Here is a 20,139-nt window from a genome sequence, read left to right as displayed (position 1 = left end):
TCATAAGATACAGTAATATCACCCAGCTGTAATTTGCAGCAGATAAACCTTCAAGAATTTGCACTTGTTTCGTTATAAAGTTGGCTACAAGAAATAGTAGTTGAACTCATAAAAGAGGTAACAGAATCAGAAATGGAAGGAGAGCACTACTTTCTAGACAGAACTGGAATGCCTTGCTTTTGATAAATCTACCAAACCTGTGTTTTGATGTCTGATTGTGTTTTTTAGATCAGGTTGGCAATGTTTTTAATACTGTAAGGTTATGTCTACCCTACAAGATGTCACTGTTTAGTGTTTGAGTATATTGAATATCAGAAGCAGGCTACCTTTGAGCTAATTAACCTGAGATAAATTAGCCAGCAGAGAGCTCTATATTTCTGCAAGTAGACTCCTTGAGGCTAATTTAGATATTCTGGGCTGGAGCACAGCTATTTGCTAAGAAAACTGAAAGGCTGAAGAAGCACTCTTACAGCTAATTTTGTTTAATATTTCCAGATTTAACATCTCAAAGAACGAACAATCAAGTCATTGGATCTCTTCTGCGAACATGGCTTTACAGCTTTATCTCAGTGCTAAGACAATGTTTTGCTTGGTTATAAGCTCATTTTTCAGCTGTTAGTGCTGTCACTCCTGTTGTTTCCTATTAGTACTATGCAAAGCAGTGTGCATAAAAGTAAGATAAAAAGGTGCTGGCTGGTACCTCCTTTCTTAAAGTGCGTGGTTGTGGTTGATCTGTTATCTGGTCATTTACTTTTTAATATTCTTCTCATGTCATAAAATAATTTTCTCCCCATTTTCATTTGTTCTTCTAGTTGTTTCTCAAAAGCTGAAAATCCTTTCTTCTTCCCTTGTAATAGCCAGTCTCACGTGATTATTCATTATAAATGTTATAACTGTATAATCAATCAGAAACCCATATAGTCAAAATTTGACACCTGTGAATGTTCATGTAACACAGTAATGATAAAGTATCTTCATAGAATAATCCACACATACAATGCAAAGAGATTTAAATTATTTTACATTTAGAAATGAGCACTTAAAGAATTTAGCTCTTTTAACAGGGCTGTCACAGCACACATGCTAAAGCAAAATTCATTGAGCTGATAGGAAAGAGATAGGATCAAAAATAGGAGAATAGGACTGGACAGTATTTTAAGAGATCAGTTTCTCAATTCCTTTGCTTCAGAACAAGATCATCTTTATCTAATCAATCCTGACAAATGTTTGCCTCCAGTGTTTCAGTGTTCAGAAGATTTTCCTACTAACTCACCTCAATCTTTCTGGCTTGAGATTGCATCTTATAAAAAGAACAGAGGTATCTTCTTCACAAGTACCTTTCATTTATCTCAAGATTTACCCTGTCCAACTTCATGCTAAACATCACTAGTTTTTTAGGTCTTTCTTCAGAGGTCATGTTCTCTAGACCTGCAATAATTTTGTGATTTTCTTCTGGCATCTTTCTAGTAGTTCTGTGTCTTTAAGATATTATTCCCTAAACTGAACAGAATTCTAGAGCTGCAGCTCTTTACAGTAAATAGAGTAGAAGAATTATTTCACACATCCTGCAGCAATACTCCTGTTTAGATGTCCTAAAATAAACTTAGAAAAATATGCTTTCCCCAAAATATCCTTTGGTTTCATCATACTAAATCCAGTAAAGAGCATGGAGACAAATGGCTGGGAGGGATTGTGGGATTGTTTATGGTCTTAAATTGATGAAATGTGTTTTTCTACTATGCAGATGCAAGCATAATTTTTTCTGTGATTGATAGCTCAATCCTATGTGCCTAACTTGAGATGACATTTGAATTTTATTGGTGCTGGTGGTTTTGTTTTCTCAAAAAGGAGAATTACTTTTTTCCTGTTTCAGCCAGTTTTTTTTTTTCCTTAAATTTCCTCCTCTGTTGGCTGTATTTCATTATGAAAGAAGAGGAAGGGAAAAGCTAGTGTTTAGTATGAAATGAGCTGTAACAGCTAGCTTCATAAGAAGAAAATATGAAATTGGGACTAAAGCTTTCTAGATTATGCAGATAGATTATTAAAAAAAAAAAAAATTAATTGATTTCAGTGGTCAATTTTTTATTTTTCTAATTTTTTGTTTGTTTGTTTTTGTATTGGTTCTTGTAGCCTCAGTAGCTGTATTCAGGAGTGTTGGTCATAGAGTAGTGGACAGAGAAGAAGAGGACGAGGTGCCTTTCTGAGGGAGAAAAAATACACCTCTCTTTCTGCAGTAACCCTGAGGGGATTAAGCTCTTGGAGTTCCCTCATACTGAGATATGCAATGTTTTCCTCCTTGCTTACTGCAAGACATGGGAAAGAACAGTGGCAATGAACAGTTGAAAGAGAGAAAGTAAAACAGTTTAGTGAACCAGATTCCAACATGGTTACATAGATGGAAGAGATAAAGTAAAAGGTAATAAATGTAGATTAGAAATAAAGGTGACATTTGTAACAATAAGAGTCAAACCAGTGAAAGAGAGGAATTAGATTTTCAGTCTTTTGACATTTTCGCACATCTCAGCATCTTTCCAGAAGTGCCTTTGCCACAGTCAGGCTCTTGACTGAATTAAATATATGACCTGTGCAATAAAGCTGGTCAGCTGGTCAGCTCAGCTACCTTGTTGAGGTAGCATAGGTGACTGTCTGGGTACACAGAGGTCAGAGTCAACAGACTTTCTTGGTCCCTGGCTGGCTTTGTTAGCAGGTCTGTTTAGCTTCAAAGGTGATACTAACTGCTAATTAAAGGCTACCAAAGGCTAAATATGTGCTTCCAGTGGTCAGCACATCTCAGGCTTCATCAGATGATGTAATGTTTTGCAAACTCAAAACTATCTTGGTGGGGCTTATTGTTCCTCGGTTTGCTCCCTGTCTCGATCCCCATACTCTCTACAGCAGCTGAGCTTGCACGCTGGTCCACTGAAATCAGCAGGTGTCCGATCAGGTGTCCTTCTCCTTGTAGGGTCCTAGCTGATGTCACGTAGTAGGTCAATATAAGCAGTAATTAAAAGCTTTTCCTATTCATGAGGTTCTTTAAACATTTCTCCTTCATTATCCTTCCTGCCTGTTTCAACAGCTATTGCTGTCCATGGGCTAAAGTTTAATATTGCCTTTAATTGCCTCTTTTTTCTTCTTTCTGTAAAATTCACTTGCCTAAACATATTTTATTCTTTATTTTCTATATTTATGTGGGGTCAGTTCTGGTCACTTAGAAATATTGGATTACTAATTGTTATTTGAATATACTGTGAGGAGTTATATATTAACATTTAGTACCCTAACAGAAATATGTGGATTAAAATGTTGAAAGCATTACAGAGATATGTAGTTTTAATCAACTGCTGATCATTGTCATCACATTAGCATTATTGAACATGATGACACTTTGCTTTTGAAGGATGGACTGTATCCCACTTTTGTAGTTTGCAGAAACTTAATAGCTCTTTGTTGGGCTTGAATTTTTATTGTGAATAAGAAAGTTTTGAAATATTAAACAACATTATTTTCATGAAAATAAAACCTTTTTTTTACCCATCTAAGAGTAAGAATCTGGTCTTTATTACCTTGGTTGAAGGATATTTGTCTTTTAGTTAAATTAGTTCCTTTTTTTTTTCCTTCCTTCATGAATGCATTTCAGAAACCCTTTAAAGATAATGCAAAAGAGTTTTCAGATATATGCATTTAAAACTTTGGTGAAAAATCTCATGAAGTGAAATTGCCAAAACTTCCCCAGACACTTTGCATTTGTTACCAGCAGAGAAGACACTTCTCTATTAACTCTCAAATGAGAAGCAAGTTTTGTAGCTATGAAAAAACAACACAAAGGATCTGAATTTTCAGGTCACTATATGTAACGTGCAGCAGTGCAACAATTTGAAAAAAACTATTTAAAGACTATGAGCACACTATTGCTATTAGTACCTTCCTGCAGCCTTGAAAATTTAATTTGTGACAATATTGATAAAAATATTTTCCAAATTACAGCAGAGGATAAACCACCTGAACATTGTGTTTGTGGGCTTACTAGTTTTGCTATTCCATGGCATGTTAAGTACATAGGACATAGCATGTCCTGGTGCATTCCTAATGATTGATATCAAGTAGCTTTATGTGGTTTAACTTTATTTTAATTGTAGTTGTTTGTGTGGTTTCCAGCTGATATGGAAAAAAAAACCAACTCCTACTGAACGGACACTGAACATGCTCATAGTGAATTATCTGTTTTCTTAAAAGAATAAGATGAAAGAGGGCTAAGGATGGGCAAAGGGGAGCTGGGGTTTCTAGAGAGAGAAACTAGTAATTTCTGCTCACCCAACCACCTAGGCAGATGTTTAAAATCCCCAAGTATGAAACTTTTAGGCAGAAATAAATTGTCTGGAAATATCCAGAGGAACAATAGCCCTGCTGTAGCCTACTACAAGCACGTGTGTAAAATGTAGGTGTGATGCCTTCACGTCCATACTCTTTCCTATTTTGGTATCAGCATGTATCAGGTGAAAAAGTCATAATGCCAGAATAATTTTGCTGGTTGCTGTTAAAACGCATTCTGTAGTCTTACTTGTTTCCCCTTTCCAGCCTAAGCATATTCACTGCTATCCCATAGACAGCCACATTTCACTCTAAACAGCACTGCTCTTCTTTCTGAGCTTTCCCAGTAGCCTACTGTCTTTCTAAAGTAATGAATCCTTCACTTTTGTAGGTTAAACAACCAGAAGGGTTTAAAATTTCTTGCTAGCCTTCCAAGCTGGACCAGGCTAGGGGTATTGCAGCCAACAGAGTAGGGGCTGAAGAAGAAAGCATGGTTTTCCGAAAAGGAATTATAAATTAAATTCCCCTCCACTGAACTACTGCTAAACCTGGTCAGAGATGTACAACAGGTACTGTGCCTGAGATCAAGAATGCTTTTATTATTCTATCAGTTAAAGTTGTTTTCCAGCAATTTCAACACCCCACCTGTGTAAAGATGGCTTAAAAAAGCAAAGAGCAACAACAAAAATGCCAAAATACAAAAGTGCCTCCCTGTTTCCTCTCCCAGGGAATAATTTCACTGGCCAGTAAAGCAAATTTTCTACATCTGTTTGCAGTCATCCCATCTTGCTCTTTGCATATACAAAAGCTATTGCTGTTTAATTAGCTACATAAGAAATTACAGGCAAGATAAGTTCAGCAGAATTTATTGTTGAGCTTCATTATGGAAAGACTTAGGTACTGTGAAGCACAAAATATTAATCTCTTTGCATTGATGGAGCTGCATCTTATTTACACAGAAGTAAAGGAAAAGGTTTGGCGCTGGCTTCTACTGTAAGTATGAAAAATGAAACCATATTCTGCTATGATGTAAATCACCCTAAATAGGGATTTAGACCAATATGCATCTCCGATGAGCTGGTCTGAAGAGTATTTTTTTCCCAGTGCCTTTTAAATAAATAATTATGCTAAGACTTGAAGTTTCACTAAAAAGGTGCATTTATCTTTGTTCTGAACTTTATCTAATAGCCTATTCCTCTTAATCATATTACAGGAAGACATATGAAGTTCAACCATACCATTAATCACAACTGGGTACACAATGTGCTAGTACAGAAGCTTTATTGGTCTGTCTAAACAGGCAATTAATGCAAATAATTTTGACAACTTGGAAATACTGGGTTTTGAGCAATTAAAACCTTACTGCCAATGCAGTCCTGTGCTAAGTGAAGTATCTTTAGAAACCTAATTTTATGGGAGTCTTTTTTACCTTAAAATGTCCATTTATTTATTTATTTATTTATTTTTTACAGGAAAGACATTTAATGAGCCCTATGCTTATATGTCTAGCATCAGATTACACAAAGCTAATTGTAATGTTGAAGCTACCATTACACACAGAAAAGTCTGCATGCAAAAAGCATCTGTTTAACTGATGGAAATCTGCTCATTGTTTCTCCTTCATTTCAGAGCAAGCAGAAGAGAGAATGCGATATCCTGAATCATTGATTCAATGAAAGCTTCAGGAGCTTTAAAAGGTGCTTTCTCTCTCCCTCTGCTTCTTTCTTTTGTTTCCTTTGATGGATAGAATGCTGAGGCTATACCTTAAAAACAATCTTTAAGTTGAGGGGTCAAAAAACCTACCCTTTTTATTTATTTATTTATTTTTCTGTATTCAACATTTTGCTCATTCTCAGCATTTTGCTTACTTTGTTCTTTTGCATTAGAATACACATGAATACAAAACATGAACTTGTGCTAATAAATCCCAATGAAGTAGATACAAATTTGTGCATGTGGACCAGAAATATGATTATTCAATGATGCATTTAAATCACTCAGATAGAAAAGTAGTGCTTTTAGTTCACCTGGCAAATGGATCTGGGCTATTGACAAGGATTAGGTGTAGGTTTCAGTATAAATTCAGACCACCAACTTCAGAGGTGTTCAAATTTAGAGGTTTAGATTGAAATAATTTGAAAAATTAAATTAGAAGAACATATTTAGTGAGCAAAACTAAACTTTGAAAAAAATAAAAATAAATCAGAAACCCAAAACACAACCACAAACAAATAAAACATCTCTGACCAATGCCTGCTTGTCTAGTGAGTAATTTCTCTGTTGTCTTTAAATATTAATTGCAGAACCTGAGGGTCTAGCCATTCATAGATTAGCAACTGAAAAGAGCTCTTGGATTTTTCACTGTGAGTCTATTCTGTCAGCAAAGTAGAAATAATAAAAAATCAAAGTGTATGGCTGCTACCAAAATGAATCCATTATCTTGTCATGTTTACCCTTTTAATGGGATATAATGAGCAGGTCGTACTGTGAATGAAAAAAGCTAGATGTTGAAGGCACCAATTTATAGTCCAGTGGTTTTCATCAAATGCTTTAATTTCTAAAATGTGATAAGTGGGGAACATAAGAAGTGCCATATGTAAAGCAATTTTCTGTTATCAGAAAATTGTCGTGCTTTGAGGCTATCCTGTTGCCTGTTACATACCTCCATTAAGAACAGAGTCCCTGAGCCCCTTAGCCTTTGGATTTCTATAAGATAATCGCGTAAAGGATATTTCCATTTCTTCACATAATTGTCATATTCCAGTTGTCTAAATCAGCCATAAGTAGCTATGATTAACTTACAGTGGTGCTGGATAACATACCTTTCCAGTGCATCTGTGCATTGTTTGGGGTTATCCAATAGCGAAGCCCCCAGTCCAGGAGGAAATGCGAATGTATGGCTAAGTGCTTTGCTGGATGCGGGCCACAAGTGAGTGCACAAAAAAATGGTGTTTTGTTTCTCCCTTTGGTGAGAATCATGCGTAATAGAGTGGCAATGCTTTTCAAAAATGCATAGCTTATTCCTATACTGGATGAGAAAGCAATATCTATTTACAAAAACCATGTTATTCAGATACTGCTGCAAGAACAGAAGTGGAGAAAGTAATGCACAATATTACACAGGAAAACTACCAAATAAATGAGGTCTTAAGGTAGAATTGTTGAGAAAATTCAGCTCTGTGTTTGTGTTGCACATTACACAACAAGTCTGTCGAATAGACTCAGTATCTGATCAGTGTGTATAAAATGAAGTCATGGTCTGAAGTTGCTAATGTAGCCTAACTTCTGATTGCTCTGAAAACAGATTTGACAACAAGGACTGTGAGAACAAAGGGATTAATTTGTATCTGGTTTTACACCTGAGAAGATCTGTCAACTCTATTGATGTAACGGGTTTATGCTGCCATAATCAGGCTCCAAGGCTTGAAAATACAATACATTCATGTTTCATAAGGTAGACCCAGATGTATTTTTCAAAGGCCTAAAACCGTGAGTTCATTTTCAGAAAACAGACATATGTTTATACTGCAGACTGCTAGATAGTATGTAGCAGTTGGTTTCAACATTGGATAAAGAAATCTGTGTTACACAGTGGAGAAAAAACTATTGTTAGGAGTCTAAGTTTCTTTTCCGTGGAGAGGAGAGAGGTTGCATCTCTGTTGAAACATTTTAGGAGTTTGCAAGTCAGAAAAGACTGAAAACCACTGGCTAAAAGTCAACCTAAGTTAGTTTAAGAACCTGAGACAATTTACCTGACTACACAGAACTTTGCTTTATCACTTGTCAAGAAAAATATAATTATTGAGGGAAATAGATTAATTGAAAGCCACCCGGGGGGGGGGGGGGGGGGGGGGGGGGGGGGCGGGAAATGGTTCTACTCGAGGTACTAAAAAATCCAGGGCAAAACTAAAGGGAAATTTGTACTTCCTAGTGGTAGACAAATCACCTCTTCAACATTCAAAAATTGTCATAGTTGCTCTGACTTTAATGAAGCAAAGGTAATCACTATGTGTGAAGCATATTCTTTCTTTTGTTTTTAGAACAATGTTTATATTTCCCAGGGCTCTGAATTTTAAGCCTTTTCCCTCCATAAATCAATCTGTACAATTCCTTTGTTTGAACTGCAGATTAGTTATTATTTATTGGCTCTTTCCAGGATCCAAAGCTATCAGAACAAGTATATATTTGAAAATAACACAGAAAAAGTAGGAGTTTTTGGAAGAGTGGAGTAAATTCCTCCAACATCCCAAAAAAAGGTCTATAAGAGATGGGGTTAGAAGCAAATCCTTGTCCTTCAGGTGAGCCGTTACCTAAGGAGATATGCAAGGAAATAGAAAAGTTTGGCTTTCCTCACGCCACCACTGAGATCTGAAGATCTCTGCTGTATTTCACTGGGAGACTTTAGAAATTTAACCTCAATTAAAACCCGTGTATATGAAATACAACACCTACCTGTGCACTTATTTATTTGGAGTCTGCTCTGCTTTTTATTCCAGCATTCTGTAAAGGAAAAGTTTCTTTAAATATATTTATGGGAAAATGATCTTTACAGTACAGGCCAGCAGGCCAGCAAGCATCCTGAACTAAATTACTCAAAAAAAAAAAAAAAAACACAAACAAACAAAAAAACGTAGAAAACATTTTAAAGAAGTCAATCCATTCATCTGTTTTCTGATATGTGTTCTGCCTGTTCCTCTTATTCTTGTCCTGTATTTCTTTACTGCAGTTGCCCATCATACTCTGACTTCGCATCCAAAACATCTCAAATTGTGTTTGCATCGATCCTAACCCTGTACAAGTGATGAAACGCAGATCCCTAAGGGTAAAGAGACCCATATGGTACTTGTGGGTGGCTTTGCTGTGGGTTGCAGTGATAACGCTCTGTTCTATGGCCACTTGAGGGAGCTGCTATGAAGTATGTGAAAGAGATGGAAAGAATTGGACTTTGCAGAGAAACAGGAGATGTGGAGAGGTTCCCTGTAGAATACTGACCTGTGAGTTTTTACAGATGTTATGGCATCTGTACTACACTACCTCTATCCATCCTTTTTCAAAGTTACACTTTTTATCTCTATATGGCTCTGAATTACATCACTGCATGTACATGTATTCTATAAAACATATATACCTACTGATATCTGTTTTGGATTTTATCTGAATGAAACAAATATCTATTTCAGTTACCTAAGCAAATCAGTTCAAAGGGATTATCCATTTTTGGCCACAAAAATGAGAGATTTGCAATAGTATACGGAATGGGATTTATTTATTAATTAAATTTTCTAGCCATACCATCCCACTTGCAAAAAGTAATCTCACTATATAATTTAAGTATGAAACCATTCAGCATAACCCAGATCTAGTTCTGTGTGGTTTGCTTGCAAATCAAGATGATGACTGCATACTCCACTAGAAATGGTAGATGTCATGGCAAAAACTGTAGACTCTTTGAATCTTCAAAGCTAGAAAATGGTTATAGAAGAGTGTGTAAATAGTGAGTAAGGATTCAGTCCCGAGGCAAACCTGTTTGTGCTATGAGGCACTGAACCCAGGGACATAAGTACATGGTTATGTGTCATCAGATCAAAAATGCAGCTTACTGAGAAGAATGAACAAAAGTTGAGCTAGACACCATGTTTTTCCCTTCTCTCACAAGTTCATGCCAAGCGTGCAAATGATCAGAAAATTAGGTGAAACAGGTTTGCATGAAGTTCTTGATAATTTAGGCTCTTTGTGCTTGGGAACTTAACTGGATAAACATTCTTATCATTTTGTTCAGTTTCAATAGATGGTTGAAGAGCACATCAACTTGAGTGAACACTGCAGAACCTCAGTGAAAGAACTTCTAGCTCTCTGCACCAGTAATGATCTCTGTTACTAATCCCGTAATATGTTTGTTTCTGCCAGATTAATTTGAACCCTTAGAGCTACAAACCAGCTGTGGAAGTAACCACCTGAGAGAGATATCTGAGAGGTCTTTCTGAAGTATCAGGTTATGTTGTCTCTTTCCTTCACAATATCTTTTTTTTTTTTTTTTTTTTTTTAAGAATTTTAAGGTTTCAGGAGAAATGCTGCTTGATAAATATGCATGCAAAGCATAAAAGTTTAGATTTGATTTTAGCTATCCCAGCTTGCTTTTCCTTTTTCACCTCTCTGCAACTTTTCAGGCTTTCTTCAGCTTTTGAAATGCAAGTCAACACAAATGCAAAGCGGAGCCCTCTGATAGTCTGTTTTCCAAACTTCTCCAACAGTGTCAAATTTTACAATTGGGGAAGAGGAAAGAAACTTTATAATTTAGTGCTAGAAATATAGAAATCAGAAAATGTCTCAATTAAAATATACAAAATATCAAAAATGGTGTGCTTCTCAGAACCCTAAAAGAAAGGAAGATTAACACTGGGGACAAAGCTACTGTTATCTGTTCTTTCTGAGAGTCTCTATAAATTGTCAAAAAGGCATTTCTAATACAGGGAATTAATTTTTTATCAAATTTAATTTTGATACAGTAAGTCTTTTTGTTCCTATTTTCATCAGCAGAATTTCTAGATGTGTCTATTTACCACGATACCTTGATTTTAGAATTATCAACTTGTGAGCCTGCATACAGGAAACCTGGCAGATAAAAGATGTAGTTACTGAGCTTTTTTTTCAAACTGGAAAAGTTTGTTTCCCCTTAGACAATTTATTTCAGCAGACTTAATCCTCCATGATGCCCTGTGTTCTGTCCTCCAGACGCACAGGACAGGACTCATGAGAGCTCATGAGCATGGACTGGGGTCATGCAGCAGCTGTGGTAGCACTGGGTATGGACTGGACTGAAGAGGGAACCAGAGACAGGCAATAACTGAGCTACAGCTCTTCTGAGGCACTTCAGCAGCATTACCACATGAAAGAGAGAACTGTTTTGAGTTCTGGGTTTTTTTTTTGGTTGTGGGTTTTATTTGGTTTTGGGGTGTTTGTTTTTTTTTTTTTTGTGGGCAAAGAAAATACTTTTTTTTTTTCTGTACGTGTTTGGAAAACATGGACAAAATAATAGTGACAATTCAAAACACAGTAGCTGTGTTTTTCTGTAAACAGCTCTAACACAATGTTTACAAATGCCCCAAAATCCCACCTGGATACCTAAGGAAATTAGCAGAAAGCACTGCTGTGATTGGAAGTAAACAGGTCATCTGTTGGCTGTCTTCACGTGGAGGAGGCCAGTGCTCCCCATGACCAGCACCTCTGCTTACTGAAGATGTGGTTGCAGTGGCAAAACACTCAGCTCTTATCCATGCTGTCCACATTCTGGGGATTAATGAGAGATTTCATGCTCAGCAGTTGTCAAACCACGTGTTTTATAGGCATTAAACTTACCATGCAAAACTTCTTATGGTTTTGCATTGTTTCTCTGCAGGATGTGTTTGGGCTTAATTAATACACCAGAGGATGGTTTGTTCTTCAGAAAATACAAGCCTGTTAGTGTCACTAAGAGCTCTGACACTGTGGAGATGTGAGTCACATCACTGAAAGCTGCCTGAGGCTACGTTTAACCTTGTGCACTCAAGCTGAAAAATAATTAATAAAATACTCCCAAGTGTTATGTTTTCCCTCCCCCCTCAAATCAACATCTTAATTACAAGGGAGTAGGTACAGAGAGAGCTGCTGTATTTTAGAGCCATCTTGCCTTTCTTTCATGTCTTGTGACCTTTCTCACTGAAAAATGCTTGTAGTCTCAGAACAAAATACCGGCAGAGATATCACCAAATTAATCCCAGTACTTATTTACATAGGAACTGTATTCTTTAAGATGCAAGTTTAGGGGATTACATCTTGCTCTTTATACACAGCCTGGCATAAGTAGGACCATGGTTCCAGGTGGAGCCTTAGTCACAATAGCAATACAGGTAACTATTTTGATAACATTATGCTTACTAGTTCCTTAAAATTATGTTCAGGCAGCCCAAATTCTACTCAAGTTCCCAGGTCTAGTTAAAGGAGAGAGACAAACATCTGTAAAAGTGATTTGGAAGGTTTAAGTGAGATGATAAGAGGGAGACAGTAGACACAAGAGGAGAGATGGAATTTGTAACTTTTTTAGTTCAGTTATTGTTGTTGCAAGACCAAAAAAAAAAAAAAAAAAAAAAAAGTTAAAAAAATGACGTGAATGAAAATCATGGGGCAAAAGGTAGAGAGTTTTTTTTTTTTTCACATACTAGAGGAACTCTGATATTTGTAGAATTGTTAAATTTAATGAGCAATCACAATTTCTACAAAGGATCAAGAAAAGATATTGCTATTTCTGTTTAAAAATCACCATGTTTCTGCATGGCCTCAAATATAAAAGAGAAAGAAAGAAATTAAGGTGTATAACCATGGCTCTTTAGCAGAGCTAGTTGCAAAGTTTTTAATCAAAAAAATTAAACCAAAAAGATATTTTCATTAGACAAAGATGTTTCAAAAAACACATTTATTTTTCATGTGTTTACAAAAAAAAAAAAAAACAACACACTTTTTCATAGAATTGTTCTTGATAGAAGTGCTTGTACAAAGGTACATTGTGATTAATTTTTCACTTTGGAAAAAATGTTTTGGAATTCAAAAAAAAGAGGTCATTGAAGGCTGTGGTTTTTTACTCAAATCATAATACAGCATACACAGTACTGAAATATTATTTTCTATTTGAAATTACCAAGGACTGTTGCTGATGACTGAAATGTGCCTTCTGCATCAAACATCTTGTAATTTCTAATGTTAGGCTGACATTTAGGACACTCAAATTTTCTATGATGTCTGTCTTAGATCCCCAAGTATGGAATCTCACTCTACTTGAAAGAGCCAAGAGAGGTTATTCAAACCTCCGAATAAGGTCTCTGTAACTCTTCATGGATTATCTGGAGGCTTCAGCCTAAATCCTTACTTAGATTACATTGCTGAAGTGAGATGATGTGAGTACTCCCTGGAGTTCAACTACAAAGGAAATATTTTGATCTAAGTGCCAAGTGATTTCAACACAGCAAGGGGAGATGCCTTGATTTGTTAGAGGAAGATGTTTGAGCTAATTCTAACTAGCAGCTATCACTAATGCTTTTAAAAACAAGACGCTTTGGTTCAATACGTATGCTGTCCTAACACATAATGTCAGGAAGAGCATGCTGACTCAGTTGTTAATGTGAAAACAAGAGCAAAACAAGAATGAAAAGACCGCACAGTAACATAAGTTGGAACGAAAGCCTGAAACTCTGAAGTGGGACCTTAGAAGACTCTTAACCAGTTTGTGAAGCTGCATTCCTCCCTGTCCTTTTCTTGGAGAAATCCTAAAGGATTTCATCCTGATTAGGAGTAATAGAAAGTAGGGGTTGAGACTTTCAGAAAAAATATGTGTTTTTGACAATTCTAAGTTTTAAATGTGACATGACATAAATACTTTGAAATTTCTTCGGTGCAGAAAAGCCTTGAATCAAAGTGCTGTAAGTATGTTTAATACTGCTCTGTGCCTGCCGTTGATGTATTCTTCCACAGACATCTGCTGTCACTCATTCTGGAGATAGGACTATAGGGTCTGAGCCTATAGGACTATTCCTGTACCCTGGATCTAGAGGGAGGGAGAAATTCAGCCCAACTGCTTAATGGTTATAATTCAGTCTAATAAACTTGATGCTCCACTGTTTGCATGTCATGATTTCCTTATTTTAGAGAGATTTAGATGGTGAAGGATATCTGAGAGTATTTCAATTGGGACAAAGCCACGGAGAAATGCCTGTTTGGAGAGGCCAGAGCCTGCGCATAGAGTGAGGAGATGCATCTTCAACAAGTAGCAGAAGAGATATGAGAAAGAAACACAGATGAGCTCTAGAGTTGCTGTTGGAGTAAGAAAAAGGATAGGAAGAGAAGTGACTGAGAAGCAGTAGTGAGAGTCAGAGAAAAAGACAGCTTAAGTGTTCTAGCACTAATTTCATGTGTTACCCTACAGATTTGTTTCCATGATTGGGTCACAGTCATTAAGAACAACTGAAGTTTCAATTATTTTAGACAACACCGGAACATTTTTCTTACACTGCTAGCTCCCAGAGATATCTCCTGGACACTGGTGAATGTCGTATGTCTCTGTGGTTAAAGAAATAAACAAACAAGCCTGACAAATGTTGAATAGCTCATCTGCTATTTGCGGTGGAACAAATAAAAGCAGAGTGATGCCTAAGGGGAATTTGGGTTTGAGGATAGAAGGGAAAGTTGTTGAATACCAAATTCAACATCACTTAGGAAGATATAAGCAGGACTGAGAACTGCTGAACAAATATTTAACCAGTGAAGAGAGAAGGATATTTAAACTGAGCTCACTTTCCTTTTCCCTTCATTTACCAAAGAAAACAAATGCAGAAAAGACATCTTCATTTATTGATTGATTGATTGATTGATTGATTCCCATGGCCTAGTATAAAGCTGTGTGGAGTGCTCCTTGTTAGAAAGCAGAGCAACCCTGCTTTGAGGTTTTCATCCTTGCCCCTTCTCTGCCACCAGCTTGCTGAACAACCTTGGGTAAGGCTGCTCACCCCCTGTGATTCAGTGGTGTAATCTGTAAAGACCTAGTAGTGAACTCCTCTGAGTGTCCCCAGAGAAGGGTCACTTTGTAAACAAGGCAGCAAAATACATCAATTTTAAGTCAGATGAAGGCTTTGCAATATGCAACAAAAATTGCGGGCATTGCCTGCTGTAGGGTGAGGGCATGACAAGCTGTGGCACTGTGGTGGCACAGGACTTGAAACAATTCTCTGGGGCTGCTGCCCAGGGTCCCTAACAGCATTCAGTGCCCTTCTGCTCCTGCAGAAGGACATTGTAGACTCAGCAGCCTACCAAAAGTAGGGCTTCTGGTTAAAAAGTGTGTTTAGCTGTTTAGCTGTAACTGTGAAACATCCTGCTGAGAGCAAAGAACTCTTAACATTAAGAAAGCCTGATCCAGAACTAAAACTTAACTTGCAGATACATAGTCTTCAGCCTGTGTGGTTGAATTGGCAGTGATTTTGCAAATGATTCTAGATGTGGTGGAAAACATTTGCATTGCCAACACAAGGAGCAGGATTCTCTTGACTATAAAAGGAGTGGAGAGAATTAGCTCAAATGCAGATACTGACTGTGTTGGTATGTAAAATTGGTCAAATGAATCCTGACCTCTGTGTTTTGAAATAACAATGATGATGTGTGAGGTTTCCAGGCTACTAAGCTTGGACTTTTTATACTCTTGTTGTGGTTTCCACGCACTTGGGGCTCTCATTGCTAACCTTTCCTCTGCCCTAGGCTGGGTTGCAAATCCCTGCAAAACAAAATCAGTTTTTTGTAATCACCTGAGGCCAAGAAATAGAGAAAGTAGAAGAAGAAAAAAAAAAAAAAAAGCCTCACTCAGCCAAATATTGAGACTGTGAGACTGTATTATAGCCACAAGATCTGACAGTGCTGAAATTTTGGCTTTGTTTCAGTTCCCCTCTGCTGCATCTTCCTCTCTCACTTGACTCCCAAGCTCCATTCAAAGGTAGTCTTGGAAGCAGCCACATCTTACACTAGTGAATAAAGATGACATGCTGTCTTCTTTTCCTTCTTTCCTGACTCTACCTTCCAGCGATTTATTAAACCCCCGAGTTTTGATGACAAACTGTTTTTTTTACCATAATTCTCTGAAAGGGCATTTATTATACATAGATTGTTGATGTTGATCCATGCTTCCTCTTGAGAACAGTGCTCATGAATGTTTTTGCTCAGATTTATATTTGTTTACAAGCTATTCTGAAGTAAACAGTACTCATGCTGAAGTTTATTGACATGATTTTCATATGTTTTTTGTTTGTTTGTTTTCCCCCATTCTTCAGTGAAGTGTTTTGTCATGCTCCTGATGGGTATTGGAAGAGGGATGAGTCACAGAAATAAAACAGTGTTAGTGCACTCTTCACTGCTTTAAACAGATCACACTTAATAGAACAATAGCACATTATGTCGCGTATTGTTCTATAGACCAATTACTTAATCAGATAATGTCAGGGAAGCAAACTTGTAGCAGACACTAATTATCAATGCATGGCCTGGTAGCAGATGGCAGTATTTGCAGTGGAGAATAAGCTGATGGTTCAGTGGATTAATTAAAGCTTACGCAACTTCATGCCCTCCTCTCAAAATCCAGTGTAATAACTGTGTTTTTTAAAAAGGGAAAATAGTATTTAGCTGTGGTCCTTTCACTGATAAAATTCTCCCACTAATGGTAACAGAGAGTGAAAGAAATAGCCAATTTACCCCAAAAAACTCTGGCAGTTGCCATGCGCCTCAGGAGTGCTCACTATGGATTTAAAATAGTGTATGTTTATTGTAAAGCACATCAACAGTTCTGGGAAGAGGGACTAGATGTAGCTGTGTGCTTTTTTTTTTTTTTTGCTTTTTTTTTTTTTTTTTTTTTTTTTTTTCTCTAGCTATTGGGCTATAGAATCCTACTCCATGCTGCTTTGTCTGTTGGCCACATTAATGGACGGTGCTTTCCCCTGCATCTCCCCCTGGACCTCATGATAATAATGGGGTATCCATGAGATGTGAATGATCTCAGCACAAACAAATGAATGCAACTTTCCCCTTGCCAAAATCTACATAAAAAACGTTCCAGTTCAGATCTCAGAGAAGAACAGATGTGTCCACCTCCTGGGCATTCTTGGCTAAGGGGACATTGTCCTGAATAATCCTTGGTGTTTTTAAGTGACTCTGAGAACTTTCCTAAGGGAGGATATGCGGGGCCACAGCTCTTCCCAGGAGCCTCAGGAGGTTTTTAGGAAAGGTCAGCTGGAGCTTTCCCAAGCCATGCTGGCGTGGGAGGGTATTTGCCAAAGCTGGCCAGGAAGCTGTGAATGAAGCATCATGCGCCAGTGTAGAGGTCTGAAGGAAAGGGAACACCAGAGCGGTTTCCCACACCCAGATACTAGGAGAAAGCTGTATTAGAAATAAATTGATAGGCGTCTAGACACCATTGGGTAGTATGCCTCATCAGAAGCAAGTATTGAAAAGAAAAGGGTTACAGAAAGAAATATCCTAATTCTGTTACAGCCAAGTTTGCTGTGATAAATTGGCTAGGAGTGTAAGAGAGAGGCATGCTATCACATGGTCTATTCATGAAGGAAGAAAAAGCAATAACTGCTCCGACACTAATGAGGTATAAAATATCTCACCTGACAGCCACCGACACATACAGGTCTTGATTTTTCTCTCGGCAATATGAGCTCAGTCTAGATTTTATTATCTCCTGCTGGCTGTAAACTTTATGGAGAGACAAAGCTGAGACACTATATGCTCCCTCTGTAAGGTATAAATAAGTTTAAAGATGCAGCCGTTAAGGTTATTGTCAATTTTTGAACTTTTGACAGTGAATATCTGATTTGGTAAGCAATAAACTCACAGTACCTGGCACTTTCATGCACACTTCTCAGCTTTTGTGGCTGCTGCTTTTGCATAGATCACATCTGGAACCAAGTGCCTCAGCTTTCTTCAAGCCCCAATCCTCCTCCCAAAGACACTAGGGTAAATCAAGAATAATTTTACAGAGGGTAGTAATTCACTGCTATACATTTTTCAAATGACTGGATAATTTGCCCAAAATATATATTCTTATTTACACAATCTATGCCCCATAAAACCCTGTGCCTGGTCAGTGGGAAAGAAATCAACATTCTTCCCCAGAGTCCAGAAGAATCCTACACAGAGATGCTCGCCTGATTATTTAACAAACACATTTTCTTTTTTCTTTTTCCATTTGTAATTCACTGTGAAGTCACTCTATAAATGAAAGATAGCTTTCCCTGAGTAACAAAAGATTTCTGGCCTTGTCCCCACCTCCCTGCCCCATTACTTGGATTTCGTGACTAATCAGCAAAATTTCCATTTATAAACCATCTTCAATATAAAAAATACATATTGGCTTGCAAAAGCCTGACACAAAATCTAGAAGGAACTTTCTGTACTGAAAATCTGCTCTTCCCAATTTAAAACCCTGCTCTTCTTTCCTCTTCTTCCTTCCCTAATGACTTAAGAGAGAGAGAGAGATCAAACTATCATGATTTAATTTATTCATGGAAGTTGCAATGATTGGATTGGCTTTGATTCAACATTCTATCAATTTTTAAGTTTTGTGTAAATATATATGTACATGTACAGATACATGCACATGAGGACGTGTGCTCTTTCAAGCACTTTTATTAACATCTCCTTCTTCTAATCACGACCTAGCAATGTAGTTATGTTACTGTCTTTGTGTGTCTGTACAGGCTGCATTCTATAGTTTTGGAGATGGATTGCAAACAGTTTCCCAGGAAGAAATAAACGTATTAGAGTGCGAAGACCTAAAGCATGCTGCTGCTCTCTACCTCAGGGAGTAAAGATAGGTGTAGGGAGTTTCTTTGTACAACGAATAGCTTGGGGGAATAAACATAGGGATGAAAAGGGAGGTTACTACTGATTCAGATGGGAAGAGGAAGGAGCAGAGGAATTTTAAGCATCTTCAGAGCTTAGAAATCTCAAAAGGTGGGAAATGCTGTATAATCAAGATTTCATTATTATTATTGGAGTGTTTAACCAATCTGTAACCAAAATGATGGAAAACTAAATCTGAACTACCACAAATACATTTTAAAAACTTCTGATCCTTTGGAAACTTCCACTACCCCACATCTCAGCAATATGCAGCATGGAAAATCTATTTTCTCTTTTAGTGCATTCAGTGAAACTGAGGGATAGGTAATAACTTTATTTTAAAAATTGAAAAAGAGAAGTCATTATCCTGCAGGGTCTGGCACCGTTTCAAGGCTAATCTCTGGAAGACATGGTTAGAGGTAGTAAGCCAAACCCCTTGTTTGGTTATTGAATGATATTGAGCTCATTCAATTTTTAATCACTTATTGGTGGTTGGGTTATCACGACTTGGAATGACTTTTTTGAACAAGTACTGTTTGGCCCAGGAATTAAGAAGAAGTCCTAGGTCACTTAGGTAGTCTGTGCATAAATCAAACTACTGACAGCTTCACAGTCATCTAATCAAATGTGTTCATTGCCAGAAACAGCAGCATTCAGGTTGTTTGCCCACATGCATTCCAATGTGATGGCAAAAGCTGCTGCAGTCACCCACCTGCATATACAGATCTGTCCTTATATCTTTCAGTAAACTTCTGGAAAGTTCAGTGGTGCTGCATGACTAGGGGCTTGTGGAAAGCTTAAGATTTAGAAGAGGTACTTAAAGGACCAAGTTCTAGATGGCTTGATGTGATATGGCTGGATTGCTTGAAAAATACTCATGGAGAGTAGAAGTTATTGCCATCCTGCTCTTACCCTCCATTGCACTCACTTCTGGGCAAAGCTCTCTAGCTGTAAGAGCACTAGTTTGATTAGTTGACTCTACTTTTGTTTTCCCACCCTGTGAAATAGAGCTAGTCCTACAAAATCAATCCCAGCAAGACTCATTGAAACTTTCCTGCTGACTCCCTTGTGTTTCACAACTGGCTGGAGGCTAAAACTCTCTGATGTGGCTAAAACCAGTGTTCGGCTTTAATTTTAAAATATTGTTTCTCAGAAGTTCATTCAATATCTTTCTCCTAGATTTCACCAGTCACACAATGTGTTTCCACAGTAACAAATAGAGCAATGTAATTGTCTATGCACCCTGCCATAAATCCTTCTGGTGGTGATTTTTTAAATGTGGATAGCATAAAGATTTGGACAACTTAGCTTTTTCAAAGTAAACTTGTAAATATCAGAATGTTGGCCAAGAGATTTCCTACTGAGTTTTGCTCAGCTGGAGATGTAAATATGTCTCTGAGAGTACTCAAATTCTGTTTT

The 20,139-nt window shown here is 37.4% G+C and overlaps 1 protein-coding gene across 21 annotated transcripts in view; it reads left to right on the top strand.

The window, feature by feature from the left end:
• The window catches only part of LOC311439702 (uncharacterized protein), a 238,835-nt gene that overhangs the window by 106,162 nt on the left and 112,534 nt on the right, over window positions 1–20,139 (top strand). Inside the window, exon 6 of one of the 21 annotated variants that reach the window (XR_014694944.1) lies at window positions 496–632. The exons of the other annotated variants lie outside the window; for them this stretch is intronic. The gene's annotated coding sequence lies outside the window, so the exon portion shown is untranslated. Of the gene's footprint in view, window positions 1–495; window positions 633–20,139 lie in introns of those variants that run through there. 21 annotated transcript variants of the gene reach the window in all.

Source organism: Aythya ferina (genome assembly GCF_964211825.1).
Source record: "Aythya ferina genome assembly, chromosome: 7".
In the NCBI taxonomy this organism is placed as follows: domain Eukaryota; kingdom Metazoa; phylum Chordata; class Aves; order Anseriformes; family Anatidae; genus Aythya; species Aythya ferina.
This window is presented reverse-complemented; position numbering and strand designations above follow the sequence as displayed.